Here is a 19,165-nt window from a genome sequence, read left to right on the forward strand (position 1 = left end):
GGATTTTACTTTCTGTTCAGGACCCTCCTGAAAAGAAAGTAAAATCCCATTTTTCAGGAGGGTCCTGAACAGAAAGTAAAATCCCATTTTTCAGGAGGGTCCTGAACAGAAAATAAAATCCCATTTTTCAGGAGGGTCCTGAACATAAAGTAAAATCTCATTTTTCAGGAGGGTCTTGAACAGAAAGTAAAATTCCATTTTTCAGGAGGGTCCTGAACATAAAGTAAAATCCCATTTTTCAGGAGGGTCCTGAACAGAAAGTAAACTCCCCGGATGTGCATTTCCAATGATTGCTGAATCATGTGAAACGAGTTTGCCCCTGTTTCAACAAAGAAAATTTGTCAGTTAAAAACTTAGTGGTGGCTTGCAGCTCTTGGCTTCTCAGGTATCTGCCCTAGCATTCGTTCCTTTTATCTTTGTTCCCAAATCGCTAACACTTGCCGTGTCTTGCCGCGTCATTGACCCGGATCCATATTGAGGGAAATGAGCTCTGACTCAAACAACGGGTTTCCATTTTACCATGCCCCTGAGGTTCATTCTTTTCCCAAATCTGAATGTTTCTACGAATCCAGTAGCTTGTTGGTTGATAGACTTCCTTTGCTTGTTGAATTATGATCCTATTTCTCCCTATGCTATTCCTTGGCTTTTCCTCACATAATTGGAAAGACTGGTAGTAAATTTTGAAATTCTTTCTCACTTGTTTTGACACAGACTTGACTTAAAATATAAAGAAATGATGGTGACTGTTATTTTGATAAACGACCTAAAAAGATGAAAAGCAGGAATATGTAAAAGAAAAGGGCAATGTCCCATATTCAAAAAAAGAAAAACTTATTTGAATACGACAACCAACTCCAATGAGTATGACATGCATTTTGGATTGAGCTGCCTGATCTTCCAATCCAGACTCTCCATTTGTTGTTGAGTTCGTACCTTTTGCCGCTGAACCGCCTCTTCAAATCCATTGGACTCATACATCACATTCGATTGACAACATCTTAAAAGACTTTCGCCAACAAATCTCTTTCTTCTCACTTTTCACTTTTCTCTTGAACTCTCCATCGCCTTACGGTGCCCGTGAGGGTTTCCACCAATAAGACTCTCTCATTTTTATATCTCTCTACTCACCATTGTCTTATGGTACCTGCAAAGGTTTTCACCAATAAGACTCTCTCATTTTCATTTTCTCTCAACTCACCATCGCCTTATGATGCCTGGAAAGGTTTTCACCAATAAGACACTCTCATTTTCATTTTCTTTCCTAATTTCTTATGCTGAGGGAGAGAAGTGGTATTTCACAATGTATCATCATATCCATTGCATGTTTAGCCTTAACATTATCAAAAATCAATCTGAAGGACTTTATTTGGTTGTAACTTGGCTTTTGGTTAAGGTAAAAAAAGATGGTAAAAGGCTTAAACGATACTTGAAGTGGGGGTGGGACTTACATCTTTTGGAATCGACTCAAACAACACATTAACTCATGCCCTAGTTTTGTTGACTGGGTGAATCTTAAATTTTTATTTGGTTGGACCGAGCCTGAAATAGGACAACCTACGTATCTCACTCCCGAGAGAGAAGAATCAGGTCGCACGTAGTTCTATCAGCTTGTTCTTTGTTTTGATTTGATTTTGATTTTTATTTTTCTTTTCTGTTTTTTTTTTCAAACTCTTTCTCTTGTTCTTATTTTCTTGACATTTATCTTTACTCTATTTTGATTTCAAAAGAGGGATATGAAAGAAAAATAAAACGAAGATCAAATGGATAAACAGGGGATGACACAATGTTTGGATAAAAGAATAAAATGCCTTCATCATATCAATCTTCAAAAATGCAAGTACTAAACATGCAATAAAATCAACAAAGGATCAAATATCATACATAATATCTTTTGACTGCATCAGCATTGATAGCCATTTCTACCATTTTGCCTTCAATATCTGTCAAATATAAGGCTCCATTGGACAACACTTTCTTCACAACAAAGGGACTTTGCCAGTTAGGGGAGAACTTGCCTTTTGCTTCAACCTGGTGAGGAAGGATACGTCTCAATAACAACTGACCGACTTCAAAATTCCTGGGACGGACCTTTTTGTTATATGCTCGAGCCATCCTCCTCTGTTACAACTGGCCATGATACACAGACGTTAGCCTTTTTTCCTCAATCAAACTCAAATATTCCAGTTGGGTTTTTACCCATTCGTCATCATCAATCTCTGCTTCTAAAATGACTCGGAGAGAGGGAATTTCAACTTCTGCAGGGATGACTGCTTCTGTCCCATACACCAATAAATATGGAGTTGCCCCTGTTGAAGTACGAACAGTGGTGCGATAACCCAGCAATGCAAATGAAAACTTTTCATGCCATTGTCTAGACCCTTGTACCATTTTTTGCAGTATCTTCTTTATATTCTTATTGGTAGCTTCTACAGCACCATTGGCCTTTGGGAGATATGGAGTAGAATTTCGATGCGCGATCTTAAACTGTTGACATACTTCTTGCATCAAATGACTATTGAGATTGGTGACATTGTCTGTAATGATCATCTTAGGAATTCCAAATCTATAAATGATATTGGCATGAAAAAAATCTACCACAACTTTCTTTGTCACTGACTTGAAAATTACTGCTTCTACCCACTTTGTGAAGTAGTCAATGGCTACCAAAATGAATCTATGCCCATTTGACGCCTCTGGCTCAATCGGTCCAATCACATCCATTCCCCAAGCTACGAACGGCCATGGAGCGGCCATTGCATGCAACTCAACAGGAGGAGAACGTATCAGATCACCGTGTACCTGATATTGATGACACTTTCGAACAAATTGAATAGAATCCCTTTCCATGGTAAGCCAGTAATAACCTGCTTGAAGAATCTTCTTTGACAAGACATGACCGTTCATATGCGACCCGCATACTCCAGAGTGTATTTCAACTATGATTGCCGATACTTCTTTTGCATCTACACACCTCAAATGTCCGAGATCTGGGGTTCTCTTATACAAGATTCCCCCACTTAAGAAAAATCCACTAGCCAAACGCCTAATAGTCCTCTTTTGATCGTTGGTGGCATATGTTGGGTATTCTCCTGACTGAATGTACCGCTTGATATGCAAGAACCAAGGTTCTCCATCGAGCTCTTCTTCAACCGCATTACAGTAAGCATGCTGATCACGACTCTGTATATGCACTGGATCGATGTAGGCTTTGTTAGGATGTTGGAGCATTGAAGACAGAGTGGCTAAAGCATCAACAATTTCATTATGAATCCTTGGAATATGCCTAAATTTTACTAACACAAACCGTTGACATAGCTCCTGCAAGCATTGTCGATACGGGATAAGCTTCAAATCTCGCGTCTCCCAATCGCCTTGAATTTGATGGACGAGCAAATTTGAATCTCCCAACACTAATAATTCCTGGACTCCCATATCAACAGCTAACCTCAAACCAAGAATGCAGGCTTCATACTCTGCCATATTTTTAGTACAGTAGAATCAAAGTTGTGCTGTTACCGGGAAATATTGTCCCGATTCAAAAATAAGAACCGCACCTATTCTGAATCATTTCATATTGACAGCTCCATCAAAAAATAACCTCCAACCAGGATCAGCATCTATAACGACCTCATCAACACACGACACTTCTTCGTCAGGAAAATATGTCTTTAATGTCTCGTACTCTTCATCGATGGGATTCTCAGCAAGATGATCTGCCAAGGCTTGGGCTTTCATGGCGGTTCGAGTCACATATACAATGTCAAACTCGATAAGTAATATTTGCCACTTTGCCAATCGACCTGTCGGCATAGGCTTCTGAAAGATATACTTGAAAGAATCCATGCGGGAGATGAGATAAGTAGTATAGGATGAGAGATAATGCTTCAACTTCTGTGCTACCCAAGTTAGGGCATAACACGTCCTTTCAAGAAGAGTATACCTGGCCTCATAAGTGGTGAACTTCTTGCTAAGATAATTAATAGCCTGCTTCTTTTTTTCTGTGACATCATGTTAACCCAGGACACAACTGAAAGAATTGTCTATGACTGATAAGTACAAGATCAAAGGCCTACCAGGCTCCGGGGGTACCAGCATGGGCGGATTTGACAAATATCTTTTGATTCAATTGAACGCTTCCTGACATTCTTCAGTCCATTTTACCGCAACACTCTTTTTCAGCAACTTGAATATGGGCTCACAAGTGGTTGTGAGTTGAGCAATAAACCTGCTAATATAGTTCAGTCTACCAAGCAAACTCATCACCTCCATTCTATTCTTGGGCGGGGGCAAATCCTGAATGGCTTTGATTTTCGAGGGATCTAATTCAATTCCCCGATGGCTGACTACAAATCCTAACAGCTTTCCAGATGGAACTCCAAATACACATTTTGTCGGGTTGAGTTTGAGATTATACCTGCGAAGCCTTTCAAAGAACTTTCTTAAATCTTTTACATGGTCGGCTTGACTTTTGGACTTAATAATCACATCATCCACGTAGACCTCAATCTCCTTATGTATCATGTCATGAAACATAGTGGTCATGACTCTCATATATGTTGCTCCAGTATTCTTCAAACCGAACGGCATCACTCGATAACAATAAGTTTCCCATGGTGTGATGAAAGACGTCTTCTCCGCGTCTTCATCATCCATAATGATCTGGTGATATCCGGCATAGCAATCCACAAAAGAAGCAACTTCGTGTTTAGCACAGTTTTCTAGCAAAATATGGATGTTGGGAAGTGGAAAATCATCTTTTGGACTTGCCCTATTCAAATCACGGTAATCAATACACACTCGAATTTTGCCATCTTTCTTTGGTACGGGAACAACATTGGATAACCACATGGGATAGCGAGCCACTCGAATTACTTTGGCTTCAAGTTGGTTCATGATTTCCTCTTTAATTTTAATACTTACATCTATTTTAAACTTCCTCAACTTTTGTTTGACAGGAGGGAACGCGGGATCAGTTGGCAATTTGTGAGCCACTAATTCAGTTCTTAAACCCGACATATCATCATAAGACCATGCAAAAAAATCCTTATAATCCATTAATGCTTGAAGCATTTCATCTTTTAGCTGTGGCAAAACATGTACACTGATTTTAGTTTCCCTAACATCTTCTTGATCCCCTAGATTTATTGTCTCAGTCTCATTCAAATTAGGATTCGATTTGCCTTCAAATTATTCCAACTCTTTGCTTATTTCTTCTAGTGCTTCTTTTTCATCATATTCCCCATCCTGCTTCATTACATCAGGCTAAAAATTTCGCATGCATATCATGTCATTAGAATCAGCATAAAGAGAACTATGTAAGAAAGAAAAACAAAATATATTAGACACAAAACAAAAGGGACATTGCATTTCATTAAATAAAAGATAGAAGGGTTTAAACATAGATACCAATATAACATAAACAAACTAAAATCCGAATTACAACCCTGAAATAACTCGAATAAACAGAAAGAAAAATAAAATAAACTACCAAAACTCCCTCCTGACGGGGAGAGGAGTGACTTCCCAATTATTGAGCCGGACAGCTGGACCTATGAATTGCACGTCTGCCATACTGGTACCTTCTCCTGCTTCGACCATATCAACTTCAATACAAAGATTCTGGAAGTCATCAACCAATTCAACTTCAAATTCCAAATGCTTTGTGACACCGCTCTTAACCAATGACTCACTGAGTAGTGACATTGGGCGAGGGAGTGACCATAGTTCCTTTTTCCTTCCCTTGGCTTTCTTCAAATCTTCAGCTGTAGGCTCAAATCCCAGAACAAACGTGCCCACGTTCTCACTCGGACATATGGGATGAACTATACCATATAGAGATGCTCCCAAACCTTTTACTGGCTCAAATTCGTATTTCCAAAGTTCACTCACCATCATGATAGAAGGAGAAGACAATTGCGGTCCCGGTATAGCCTGCCATTCAGGGATACGACTCACTGGCACTGTATCAAAAATTTGATAGACGAATGTCTCCTCTACGTTATTTGATTCAATAACAGACAAGGGAGAATCTTCGTAGGCTGACAAATCTCCTTCGCAATGAATAACTACTTCTTGCCTGTCATGCTCAAACTTGATCATTCGGTGCAGTGTAGATGCAACCGCTTTGGCCTTGTGGATCCACGGCCTTCCCAATAACAGATTGTAAGAGGATACTACATTCAATACTTGAAACTCTATGACAAACTCAACAGGCCCTATGGTCAACATTAGTTTTATTTCGCCAATGGAATTTGATTTTGCACCATCGAAAGCCCTAACATATACATTGTTGGGCCTGATCCTGTCAGCACCAATATTCAACTATTGCAAAGTAGAAATAGGGCAAATATTTATGCCTGAACCTCCATCAATCATAGCATGAGTGACGTAGAAATCTTCACACTTCACTGTAATGTAAAGGCCCCGATTATGCCCTGTACCTTCAACAGGCAATTCATCGTCAGAAAAGCTGATCCGATTGACCTCAAAGATTTTTCCAACCATTTTCTCAAGTTGGTTAATTGTAATCTCCCTTGGAACATATGCTTCATTTAATACCTTCAGTAAAACATCATGATGCTCCTTGGAGTGCAACAACAAAGATAAAAGGGAAATTTGAGCAGGGGTTTTCTTCAACTGGTCTAATATTGAATATCTGGCAACTTCATCTTTTTCAAAAATTCTTCGGCTTCTTCTTCAGTGATAGGCTTTTTGATAGACGACGGTCCACTCACCGTTGGCTTGGACTTTCTTAAGCTTTCAGGCACGAAGCATCTTCTTGACCTAGTCAAACCTCCTACCTCATCTACATCTTCCACCACTTCTTTCCCGTGATAGGTCATCACAGTCCGCCCATAATTCCAGGGAATCCTTTTTGTATCAACTATCGGAGGTTGGGTCACTGGTTTGAGGACAATAGGCGCTGCCAGTGCTCCTTTCACCGTCAAGATGGGCTGACTCATAGCTCCCACCACTGTCAACTTAGGTTTATCCTGACTTGAATCAACATGATTTCTAACGCCTTGTACTGTGATCAGGGGCTTCTTTGTGCTTTCTAGGGCTTTATCTTCTCTCATTCTTTCCCGGTTCAATGACATTGCTTTCAAAGACTCCACTACATTTACCGATTTCTCTTCAATGGTCTGTATCTTGACAATAGGCTTATAACCCCTCAAAGACTCTTTCCCGTCATATATCAATTCTAACATATTGGCTTCAGCATGGGTTGGCAGCGGATTTTGGTTAATGTTTGGACCCTTCAGGGCCTGGACCAACATCTGATTTGTGTAAATTAAATCTTGGACAGCTCTCTTTAAATGCCAGCATTTCTCGATATCATGGCCTGGCATATCAGAACAGTATGCACACCTTAAAGAATAATCAAGATTCCTCGACGGTGGATTTGAAAGCCTTCCTTGAGTTGGGCTTAAAACCTTCAACTTTCTCAACTTATCAAACAAGCTAGCATATGACTCCCCAATAGGTGTGAATTGATTTTTGACCGCCTTCTCCTTCTTATAATTGGGCCTAGGCTGAAAACTGGGTCTGGAGGGGTTTTGGTAATTTGGTGGAGCGAATGGGCGATTTTGTGAAGCTTGCACGCGCCATTGCGGGTAAGAAGGGGTTTGGGCATATGGCTGTGCGCTATATACTGGGTATGGTGTTAGTGGAATGAAATATAAAGGGTTTTGTGGAGGATAGTAATGGTGGGGAGGAATATATGGAACTTGGGTGTAGACTTGGGCTTGGGATTGGGGATAGGGGCGAGGTGGTCTTTTGGGATAGGAATGGGTTCCAGCTACGACACTCGCCACCTCCTATTTCTTCTTCCTACCTCCAAATGCGCCAGATCCACCTTGAATCGCTTGTGTGGTAGCTTTTAATGCGGCAAAACTCATTATTCGGCCGGTCTTAATTCCATCCTCTATTATCTCCCCCATTTTGAGAACTTCCATAAAAGATTTTCACATTGCCGGAAGTAAATATTGAAAATAGGTCTCATCCTGCGCCTGAATGAAAACCTCTACCAACTTACTTTCTTTCATTAGAGGCTTTACCCTGGCAGCCTGTTCACGCCACCTTATCGCATATTCCCTAAAACCTTCAGTGCTCTTCTTCTTCATGTTGACCAAGGATTTTTCGTTCGGAATCAGGTCGATGTTGTACTGAAAATGTTGAACAAATTCAGAAGCCAAATCATCCCAGTTGTTCCATTTATCGATATCTCAATCGATAAACCATTCTAAGGCCAGATCTGAAAGACTCTCGCCAAAGAAAGCCATGAGCAGTTATTCCTTTCCTCCTGCAGCCCTCAACTCGATACGCATTGATGTTTAGGAACATGCACAGATCTTTATAAGAAACATTTCTGTAATCTTCGATCCCTTGCAGATTTCTCATAGCCTGCTCTAAACTGTTTAATTTTCGAGCTATGATATCCTGTTCCTCCGTTACGACAGGTTTCTCCGTATCAAATTAAAATGCAGGCGGCTGAGTGTACCTATACGGTTCATTCATTTGCAAAGTAGGCTCTAGGGCATAGTACTGACCATCTGAAACCTTCAGTACTGGCTCACTGGAAGACCTAGGAAGCCTCATTGTGGAACGCGTAGCATATATGGGAGTTTCATGTGATGGTGGAGCCACGAATACCGGTGTGATCGGTGGCACTGGCTGAGCAGCGGGTCTTGATTGGGGAGCAGCCAAGGGCACACTAGAACTGCCAGGATAATAATGTCGCGGAGTGAATCCCAACGCGTGGTCGGGTGACTCAGTAGGAGCAGAAAATTGTGCCTGAGAGAGCGGTGGGCAATTAGAGATATTTCCACGACCTTCAGGGAGCGCAGGAGGAAGCATTCCGCTGGCCCATGCCCGGTGCAAATCTATCAATTGTTGCCTGAGCCTTACTATCTCATCATTGTGTTCAGAATTTTCTTCCCTGTGATCTTGATCCGGGTCAATGAGCGAATTTTCAATCTCTCTGCTAGCCATGACAAGCTTTGCTTTGGATCTGGTGAAGTATGGGTGACTAGCCAGAGTGCTGCAAACCTACCACTGTTATCTGAAAGAACATGCTCATCAAAGACGACATCCGTTAGGATTAAGGCACACAACAAATATGGGAATCACATTGGTAAAATTGCCCTAAATTCATGCTCATTTCTATCAACTTTTGAGGGTAGCGAGGTCATTTCAACATCATCCTGATTTTTGTCTACACTTATTTTATCTTCTACGCTCCTTATTATTATTATTATTTTTTTGCATCATCTCTGTTCTTTTTCTTTTCTCTCGTTATCTACCTTTATTTTATAATTCTTTATGGCTTTTGTTTTTCTTTAAAAGAGGAAAAATAATGAAAAACAACGAAACAAAATGATTAGATTGAACCCAAAAGTAGGTTGCCTACGTATCATGTTGTACATGAATCAGATCTTGCGTAGTTCGGACAACATATGCATAAACACTACCCACACTTTTTTTTTGCGAAAACAAAAATAAACAAACCAAGGAAAGACGTAACAATAAAATATTTTGAAGAAAGAAAACAACAAAAACGTACAAAAGTTTGGGACCACTTTAAAACTAAACAACAAATACGAAACAACATTATAAACCCCTACGATGACACAAGTGAAATTACTAGTAAAGACTCTAATAACCAAAACAACTTGATTTCGACTTAAAACCGACACCACTCTACAGTGAAAGACACATAAAAGACTCAAACTAAATAAAGATAAGAAGTGCTCTTTCAGACTGGTGCTCTGCGTGATGACCCTAGCTGATATGGACCTGCCTCTGAAGTTCTCTTTCTCTCATTCAAGCTTTGTAGCATATCTTGTAAAGATACCCTGATACCGGGGAAGAAGCTTCGGGCCCGTATTCCTGCTTCATGAGGAGTGCACTTGGAAAGATTATTCTGACACCTTTCTACCGTCTTAAACAAATCTGCTAACTGAACTCTCAGTGTTTCCACTTTGGACCCTAAACTTTCATCCTGATGGTCGTCCACTATGCATTCTTCCTGTATTCTCCCTCTAAGCTGCGCTGGTAAGGGTTGGCTTATACCCCGAGGGATAGATTGAAGCCAGACCCCATATCCCTGAGTGTACCCCGGATTATCCAAACTTTCTTTAAGTGTGTCCACACCTAGCTTTGTTGCATGCTTCCAAAACTGCTCATACCTGCTCTCACCTAAGGTTTGGTCCTTGAAGTATTCAACATCCTTCAGAAGATCCACTGCCGGTGGCACGTCCTGTAGCCTACCTAACTAGCGCATTACCCTAGAGGGATTGTATGGCCTAGTGCAATTGAGCCCTAACATAACTAAAAGGAACTGCGTCTGACAACCCAACAAGATTATCTTCGGTCGAAGCCACAGATAGGTCCATAAAATGTTATCCCCGGTTCTTGATTCAAAAAATTCAATCCAAGTCTCGACTCCCATGGGTAGCGAGAATTTGTCCAAACGCAACCTGGAATCCATGGCTTTCACTCGATTGGGAATACAATGATCTAACACGTCTGGTCTAACTAAAGAAGGTGCATGTAAGTGCTCCATCATCTATAACTGCAATATCAGGTTACTGCCCTCGAAAAATCTCCTTCCCCCTTTCACTTCGGTTAAAGCCTTATATATTTCTGTTAAGATCATGGGTATGAGAGTGAACCTGCTCTTTTGATTAATGCCCTTGTCAATTTGATCTTTATGAAATAGGGCCATCACCACAAATTGAAAGCGGGTATTAATACGTCTTTCTTCTAGTGGAAACACTACAGTTCCTAGCAAAGCGAGGGTGAAGACTTCAAGACGCTTTTTCTCCCACTTCTCCTTAGTCACATGAAATTCATCCCAAAAGCAATCAAAACCTTCCGAGAGACCGAATATATCAAACAAAAAATCTAGGGAAACCCACGAGTCACTTAAACAACCCAAATGGATACCCTTACTTTTTAAACCACAGGACTGCAAAAATCTTACGCTAGTATGATTTCGCGCTCGGATCATATCCTTCTCGATATAGGGCAAATGCAACAAACTGGATATTTCTGCCAAATTAGGAGTCATTTCACATTCCCCAAACCTAAACACCAAACTACTCGGATCCCAAAAGGTCAACAAGGCCTCTATTAAATCTGGACGAGGGGTAACATACAGAAGTTCGGTAAGATCACCTAATATTTTAATCAGTTTCTGCTGATCAACATAGTTAAACATTTTCCACCATTTGATTAACTTTTTGGGCACTTTGACAACCATTAGAACTCTAGACTTTGAGGACAAATCCATCTTGTAATAACACATAAAACGTTATCTCAAAAAAAATTGATAGGAGTAAAAGATTCTCAACCCTTGAGATTTTTGACGCAAACATACGTCGATGGGACAGACCATATTCATGATTCCAATTTGCCGAACAGAAGTACTGAGAGAATCAGTCTACTTGGCCAACAACTCCAAATTACGGGACGAGAGACCTAGGCTAATACTAATACAAAGGCCGACACAAAAAATTTTACCGGACCCATCGAGGGTTGCCGACATATCCCAACCCGAGGGAAGGGAATCAGGTATGCATAGTTCATTCAGATTGGACAATTAACAATTAACAAATAAATTGACCCTAACTTACTACCAAAAACAAAAAAAAACTTTTTTTTTTCGGCTAGACGCTTTAACCAAGACTGACACCACCAATTATACAGTCCGAAAAATAGAAAAAAAATACGAAAATATAAATCCTAGTCTAAAACTAAATCTAAGCTCCAATGCCCTATCCGATGCTGCGGGCGTTCATCACAATCATTTTCGTCAACATGATACGTCGGGGCATTCCCCGGTGAATAAATACCAGTGGTCTCGGGGCATTCCCCGGCTAAATAAATACATCTAAATTAAATATGATAAACTAGAAAGAAACGTTCACACGCACATTCCAACATCCAACAAAACGCTTATTCCTAAATTTCACCTACCCGAACTTACGATTGCCTACCCGCTTGACTTACCATGATACTATCACGAAATTGATAGTTAGACGTGAAAGTAACAATAACGACGAATCAAAACAACAACAAATCAAAATTAATCCTAATTCACTTTAACGATTTTTAAACTCGCGCCCCGAATTTTCTTTAAACCACATGATTAGTGCATGCTTCGATTTTCCAATCACATCTCATAATCCGAAACCAACATCAAACACAACACAAACAACGAAGATTCAAACCAAACACACAACAAATAACTCATCCACACCAACAACATCAATAAAAGTCAAAATAGATTAAAGATTCGGTTATAAGAAGTGGACCTTGACGAAACTAATCCTAGTCGATAATAAAGAAATTCGAAGACCAAAATACTCGATCGGAAAACCTCACAACGAGAAACTCCAAACTCTTCAACCGGACAGCTCCAAAACCAGTGAATAAAAACTTTACTATACGGAACCCAACCAAGAACGACGACGCGATTCGATAAAGACGACTCGGAATCCACTATTGACGTCGAACCATGAAATAGACGAAACCAAAATCAACCAACAGACGACAGAAAACCAAAAAAAATGCAGATCTAGCTCCGGGGAGCTCCAGTGACGGAGAGATGGCGGCGCCGGCATCGATGCCGTCGTCGCTGTGGTCGGATCTAAGGTTGGGAGATCGGGTCGGATCGGCGGCTGGATGACGCTGAGAACGGCGTTGTCGCCGGAGAGAAGCGTGGACCGAGAAAGAAAGCCACGGCGAGGTCGGGTTGGCCGCCGTCGTTGTGGCGGAGACGATGGCGGTGTCTCGCCAGAGGGAAAGAGGAGGGAGATCGGGAGTTGGAGCGGTGACCGGTGGATGGAGACGGTGACGACGGAGAGGCGGCGATCGGAGGTCTTTTTCTGTTCAGTTTTTAGAGAGAGTAGAGAGGAAGTGATCGTGGACGGAGAGACAGCGGCGGCGCCGGCGCTGGTGAGATCTATGAAGAGAGAGAGTGAGAGTCTAGAGAGATGGAAAGGTGAGCTGATTTTTTTTTCCTGTTTTGGTTCACTATTCATCCTCTTTATTGTGTGTATGTGGGTAGGTATATATTGTGTTCTTTCTTCTTGAACAAGAAAAAGAGGGGGGTGGGGTAACGTGGGGTAGGGGTAGTGGTGAGGTGTTATTTTTTTATTGGGTAGGTGGTTAGGATAATATAAGGTTAGTTATTTTATTATTTGTTTATTATTTTTTTGTATTCTGCGGAGTATGATAACATGGGTGAGGGTACACGGTAGGATAAAATAAGAGTGGGTAAAAATGACATTGTGGAAGGTACATGATATACTAAGGTAGAAAATGAATAAAATCGATTTCTAAGGGGGGCAAAATTATGTGTCTATAGGCCTTCCATTCTTGGCCAACAAAAATTGTCTTACAATGGTCAAGATATTGGCTTTGCACCTTACAATGACTATTGGAGGGAAATTCGAAAAATTTGTGTTGTTCATTTGTTCAGTCTCAAGAAAGTACGACATTTTAATCCGATTCGTATTGATGAAGTATCAAAAATGATCAACAAAATATCAGAACAAGCTTCGGCTTCACAAGTTACAAATTTAAGTAATATTGTTATTTCACTAACAAGTACTATTATTTGTAGAGTTGCTTTTGGTATAAGGTTTGATGAAGAAGCACATGAAAAGAGAAGATTTGATGAAATTTTAGCTGTGACACAAGAGATGTTGGCAGGATTTTTTTTCTCTGATTACTTTCCTTTATTTGGTTGGCTTGATAAATTATTTGGAAATATTAGTAGACTTGAGAAGAATTTTATGGATTTAGATGAGTTTTATGAAGAACTCATTGAGAAACATCTGAATCCTAATAGGCCAAAATCAATGGAAGGAGATATTATTGATCTTTTGCTTCAATTGAGGAAAGAACAATTAACTCCAATTGATCTCACTTTGGACAACATAAAGGCAATTCTCATGGTAAGTGATTAGCATTATATATATATATGTATGTCTTAAAACAAATATATGAATTTAGATAAAATATTTAAATTTATATACACCGACAGTATACATAAATTTAAATCCTATTTTCCAAATTTACCGAGTTAGGCTTACTACATCTTAGACATTGTTGACTAATTTTATGTCGTCAGTGTACACAAGTTAAATTGTTAAACTCACACATAAGTACTACTTACTTGCATCGCACTTTGGGAACTTTTGATGATTTGACAATTTCTTTTATGTATCTTAAATGATTATTTTGTAGAATGTATTTGTTGCTGGAACAGACACTAGCGCAGCTACGGTAGTTTGGGCAATGACAGCCTTGATCAAGAATTCAAAAGCCATGAACAAAGTCCAAGAAGAAATCAGAAAATCAATTGGGAACAAACGCATTGTGAATGAAGATGATGTCCAAATATGCCTTATCTCAAAGCAGTAATAAAAGAGACATTTAGATTATATCCACCTGTTCCAATCCTAGTGGCAAGAGAAACAATGCACAAGTCCATACTAGAAGGATATGAAATTCAACCAAAAACTATAGTTCATGTCAACTCATGGGCTATTGCAAGGGATCCTGAAATATGGGACAATCCAGAAGAATTTATACCTGAGAGATTCTTAAAAAACGATATTGATTTCAAAGGTCAGGACTTTGAGTTGCTTCCATTTGGAGCAGGACGAAGAGGTTGTCCAGGTATTATATAGTTTAAACGATGAGTTAGATTGAATCCACATTTCTATTGATTATATGAGTGAAAATCTATAATATTGAATTTTGAATTCGTCTCTACAGGTATTGCACTTGGTATCGCAACAGTGGATCTTGTACTTTCAAACCTTCTTTATGCATTTGATTGGGAACTGCCTTGTGGAATGAAGAAAGAAGATGTTGACACAAATACTTTGCCTGGAATTACTATGCATAAGAAAAATGATCTTTGTTTTGTCCCTAAAAATTATTTCTAGACTAGCTACATCTCTAGTCATAATATAAGTTTTTAATAAATGAGAAGATTACTGTTTCTCATCACCTTATGTTTAACAAATGGTATGCACGATTTTGTGCCCTGCCACTTTGCATTGTAAAACTTCATTGGTATTTGCTAATAAAGAGTAGTGTGTTTTTATGTACAAATCTACGTGTATTCTTGGTTCAACTTTAATATGTATCTATACACCATGTTACAGAGATATCACTAAAGTTTAATCATTTTTATTTGACATATGGCTAAAGTTTGGCTATGTTGTCTGAACTTCAAGTTCAACAATATGGAACGTTAGAAACCACAAACTTAAACATCTAAAAATAAATAAATTAAATTTTGATCATATTAAATAGAGATATCCAAATATAATGTATTGTAAAAAATTTACGTTAGTGGAGGAGTGGCAAAATTGATTCAAGCCATCCGATAGGTCTAAGTCCGTCTCATTTATGTTTTGTAGGATTTTACGTTATATCAATTGTTTTATATTTAGGAGTTTATAATTAGGAGTTTCATATCAACTGTTTTATAATTATTCAAAATAGTAAGTTGTATTTTGCATTATGGATACTTTTTGCTATGAAAATGCATATACAAACAAAATTTACTACTTTTTTTTTCCTCAAATTAGTTGAGTTAAATAGGAAATAAATTTACACTTAAATTACTCCATGTATTTAAATCTGAAGATTCCTTTTTCATAAATGACTCTTATTAAACAAATATATGAATATAAATTTAAAAATTTAAAAATACATTTGTATTTACATAACAACTATATAAACCTATCCTACATTATTAGTACATATCTACCTACAATACATATACAAATAAATTTACATCACCTATATGCATTTGCAACTGTATTTGAAATACATATGACTATAAATGTAGAACTGTGTAATTAATTAATACACATGTAAGATCTAAACATAAACCTGATCCATATGTATTTATATATACATACAATTCTGAGCTATATGTATGTGTATATATATACATACATACACATACATACATATATGGCATAAAATCTCTATTACTAAAAAGGACAACTACATACATACACTTATAGGTAATCAAAAAAGTATAAAATACATATATTTGTAATGACCCTTCAGATCATTTTTTATATTTATGCTTATTTTCGCTGTTTGGGATTATCCATAGCCACCCCAAGTCATTTATGATTTGCTAGGACCAATGATTTGGTCACCGGACAGTTTGTTTGATTTTTAGAACAAATTCTCTATTTAGAAGTCTTCGTTGGTTTTAATTATCTGTCGGATGAAAACTTCAGTGAAAAGACCTTGGATAAAAAATCAGACTCCATCAACACATCCGGAACGTCGAATTTAGTATGGTTACATATCTTGTTCACGAAAATTGAATTCCGAATGCATCCCGAGGCCTTGGCCAAAACTTTGAATCAAATTCTAAGTTTCTGCCGTCTCTCAATGTAGAGAATACCGCGATCGCGTGGGACATGGTGAGATCGTGATGGCCACGATTACAGATAGCGTCTGTCCATGATCGCCTTTCCCGAGGGCCTAGAAAGGATCCTTTAAATAGCCCTTTTGGTCGAGAATTGTCCATTTTCTCCATCTTCTTGAAACCTAGAAACCCTAATGTAGCATGCTACTCACAAATTGATCATGGTTGGTGACTTGGGAGCTTGATTATCATCTTGTATCGCGGTTATCTTCAAATTTAAGGTATGAATCCCTTGAATTCATGTTTGAATTTCCTAGTTTGGACCCAAAACCCCAAATGACTTGAGGCTTGATTTTAGCTCCAAATATGAGTGATTTGCACCAATTTCTTGAGGGTTATAACTCCCCAATGGTATTTGAAGAGTAGGTTGGTCTCGAAAACTCATTTTTTGTATGTGGAACCCACTTTGGGGTTTTGGTGTTGTTTTTGAATCCGAAGCACAATAGTGCAATATGGGTATTGTTAGACTCGTATTGATGAGTAGGTTGTGGTTTTGTTAGTGTGATGGCATTTTGGAGATTGTAAAGTGAAGACTAGATTTTGGTGCACGATGTGAAGTTTTGCGGTTCGGCTTTGAAGTAGACCTTTGTTTTCTCCTCTTCATGAATGGTGTGTGATATGTATTGCGTGTTAATTTGGATGTTAGGCTTGATTGTGCATAGAGTAACTTAGCCTTGATTGTTAATGCTTTGGGGATTGTATGAGGCTTTTGAACCCGTAAGATAATATGGTTATAAATCTTTTGAACCCTATTACTTTCCCTCTCTAGTTTAGATTAATTGTAGCATGATTATGATGTCATGCTATGTTTGGTATACGATTTTAGCATTTGAAGCATGAATTATAGATTTAACCTTATTAGACTAGTGTGATAGTCTTAAAACTCTTAAAACCATGATTTGGGTAGAGTAGACTTGAATACCCTTGTCTCTAGTTGAAGCTCCTATCTTGAGCTCGAATGTGGCTTACTTGACATTTCGAAGTTGAACTATATATCTTAGCCTAGTTTGGGGCATGGTGTGCCAAATTATGAAAATTAAGGTTTAGAAATGGAATTGTCTAACTCACTTAGGCCAAGACTCGTGTTAGCCTTGTGGTCTTAGTTGGGGATGCTAGACATAGATGAGACTAGTAAACCTTAGTATAAGGTTACTTCGTGACTTGGTAACTTATATTGATGTTCCCCGGATTGTGGCTTTCTAGCTATGGCTATGATGCTTCTTGTGGAAGTGATATTGGGCATTTAGAGATAATATTCCTCTTAGATACGTTATGTGGCCTATAGAGATGCTATTTTCCTCTTAGACTTGTTGTATGACCTATAGAGATACTATTTCCTCTTAGACTTGTTGTGTGGCCTACAAAGATGCTATTTCTTCTTAGACTTGTTGTGTGGCCTATAGAGATGCTATTTTTTCTTAGACTTGATGATTGGACTTTAGAGATGCTATTTTCTCTTAGATATGATTGTTTTGCCTATCGAGATGCTATCTCCATTTCTTGGCTTGATTGTTGGGCCTATAGAGATGATATACCTCTTAGATATGAAAATTTCCCTAGAGATGTGACATACCTTATTGTCATGATGCATGATTATTGATATTATGACCCCTAAATGTGAGATGCCTCCTATATGAGAGATGATTATATGCTTATTGATATTATGCCTCCTATATGTGAGATGACTAGAGATATGCTACGACTTATAAATATGATTATTGATTCGAGTTTCGGATACATCTATGGATCTAAGGCCGTGATTACAATGTTGTGGTTATTCTGGATATATAATTGGACCAAGGGCCGTTTTATGACAATGATTAGATATTTCAGAAGTGTTTATCATTTTAAATGATATGATTATAGTTTATGAATTCATATACATGTTTTATAAACACATCTCTCCGGTATGAGACGGAGGAAGATGCAGTATGTTGCTTATAACTTTATTGATTGAATACTGGTATATCACGCATAGACTTGTTAGACTCGTGATTATTATATCGGTAACTTATGTGATTCTATATGATATATGATCTTATGATTGTTCTGCTTAGTTAAGGGTTAAGTTATGTGGTAGTTGGTTGTCTATTCGGAGACTATAGCACATAGTGGCTAGAAATTAAATGTATTAGTTAATGAATCTTGCTTAGTTAAAATATGGTAGCTAAAGATGGTTGATACGTGGCTAATGATGATGTCGGGTTTAACATAGATAAAGATTAGTTATATCGTTGACTAAATCTATAATGCCAATTAGTTGTCAAATGAAAAGTTGTGTATTAACGAGGCTAGATAATAAGTGACATTGGTAATAAGAGGTGACTAGTTAATAATGATGAATAGTTGCTAAATAGTTGATTAATGAATAATTAAAAAGAATTAGTTGGTTAACTATGGTTAGTTAATGAATGATATCAGTTAATAAAGATGGTTAGATGATAAGTGGTTATGTGTGGTCTAATAAGGGTTAAAATTTATATAATAGTTAGTTGATAATATGGAATAGTGGATATATGACTATTATGGTCTAGTGATGAACCTTGGCTAGATGTTAGGTGTTGGCTATATGATAAAAAATAGTTGGTTGTGATTCCTTGAATAAGGTTAATGTTTAGGCTAATAACTAGAGTTCATGTGATGACTAGTGGTTTCATTATAAATAACTCTAGTTAACTAATGATGAGT

General features: G+C 38.3%; 1 pseudogene; it reads left to right on the forward strand.

Moving 5' to 3' along the window:
• The window catches only part of LOC107864384, a 16,311-nt pseudogene extending 1,184 nt beyond the window's left edge, over window positions 1–15,127 (forward strand).
• Window positions 15,128–19,165: the final 4,038 nt, after the last annotated feature.

Source organism: Capsicum annuum, chromosome 3 (genome assembly GCF_002878395.1).
Source record: "Capsicum annuum cultivar UCD-10X-F1 chromosome 3, UCD10Xv1.1, whole genome shotgun sequence".
Taxonomy (NCBI): Eukaryota; Viridiplantae; Streptophyta; class Magnoliopsida; order Solanales; family Solanaceae; genus Capsicum; species Capsicum annuum.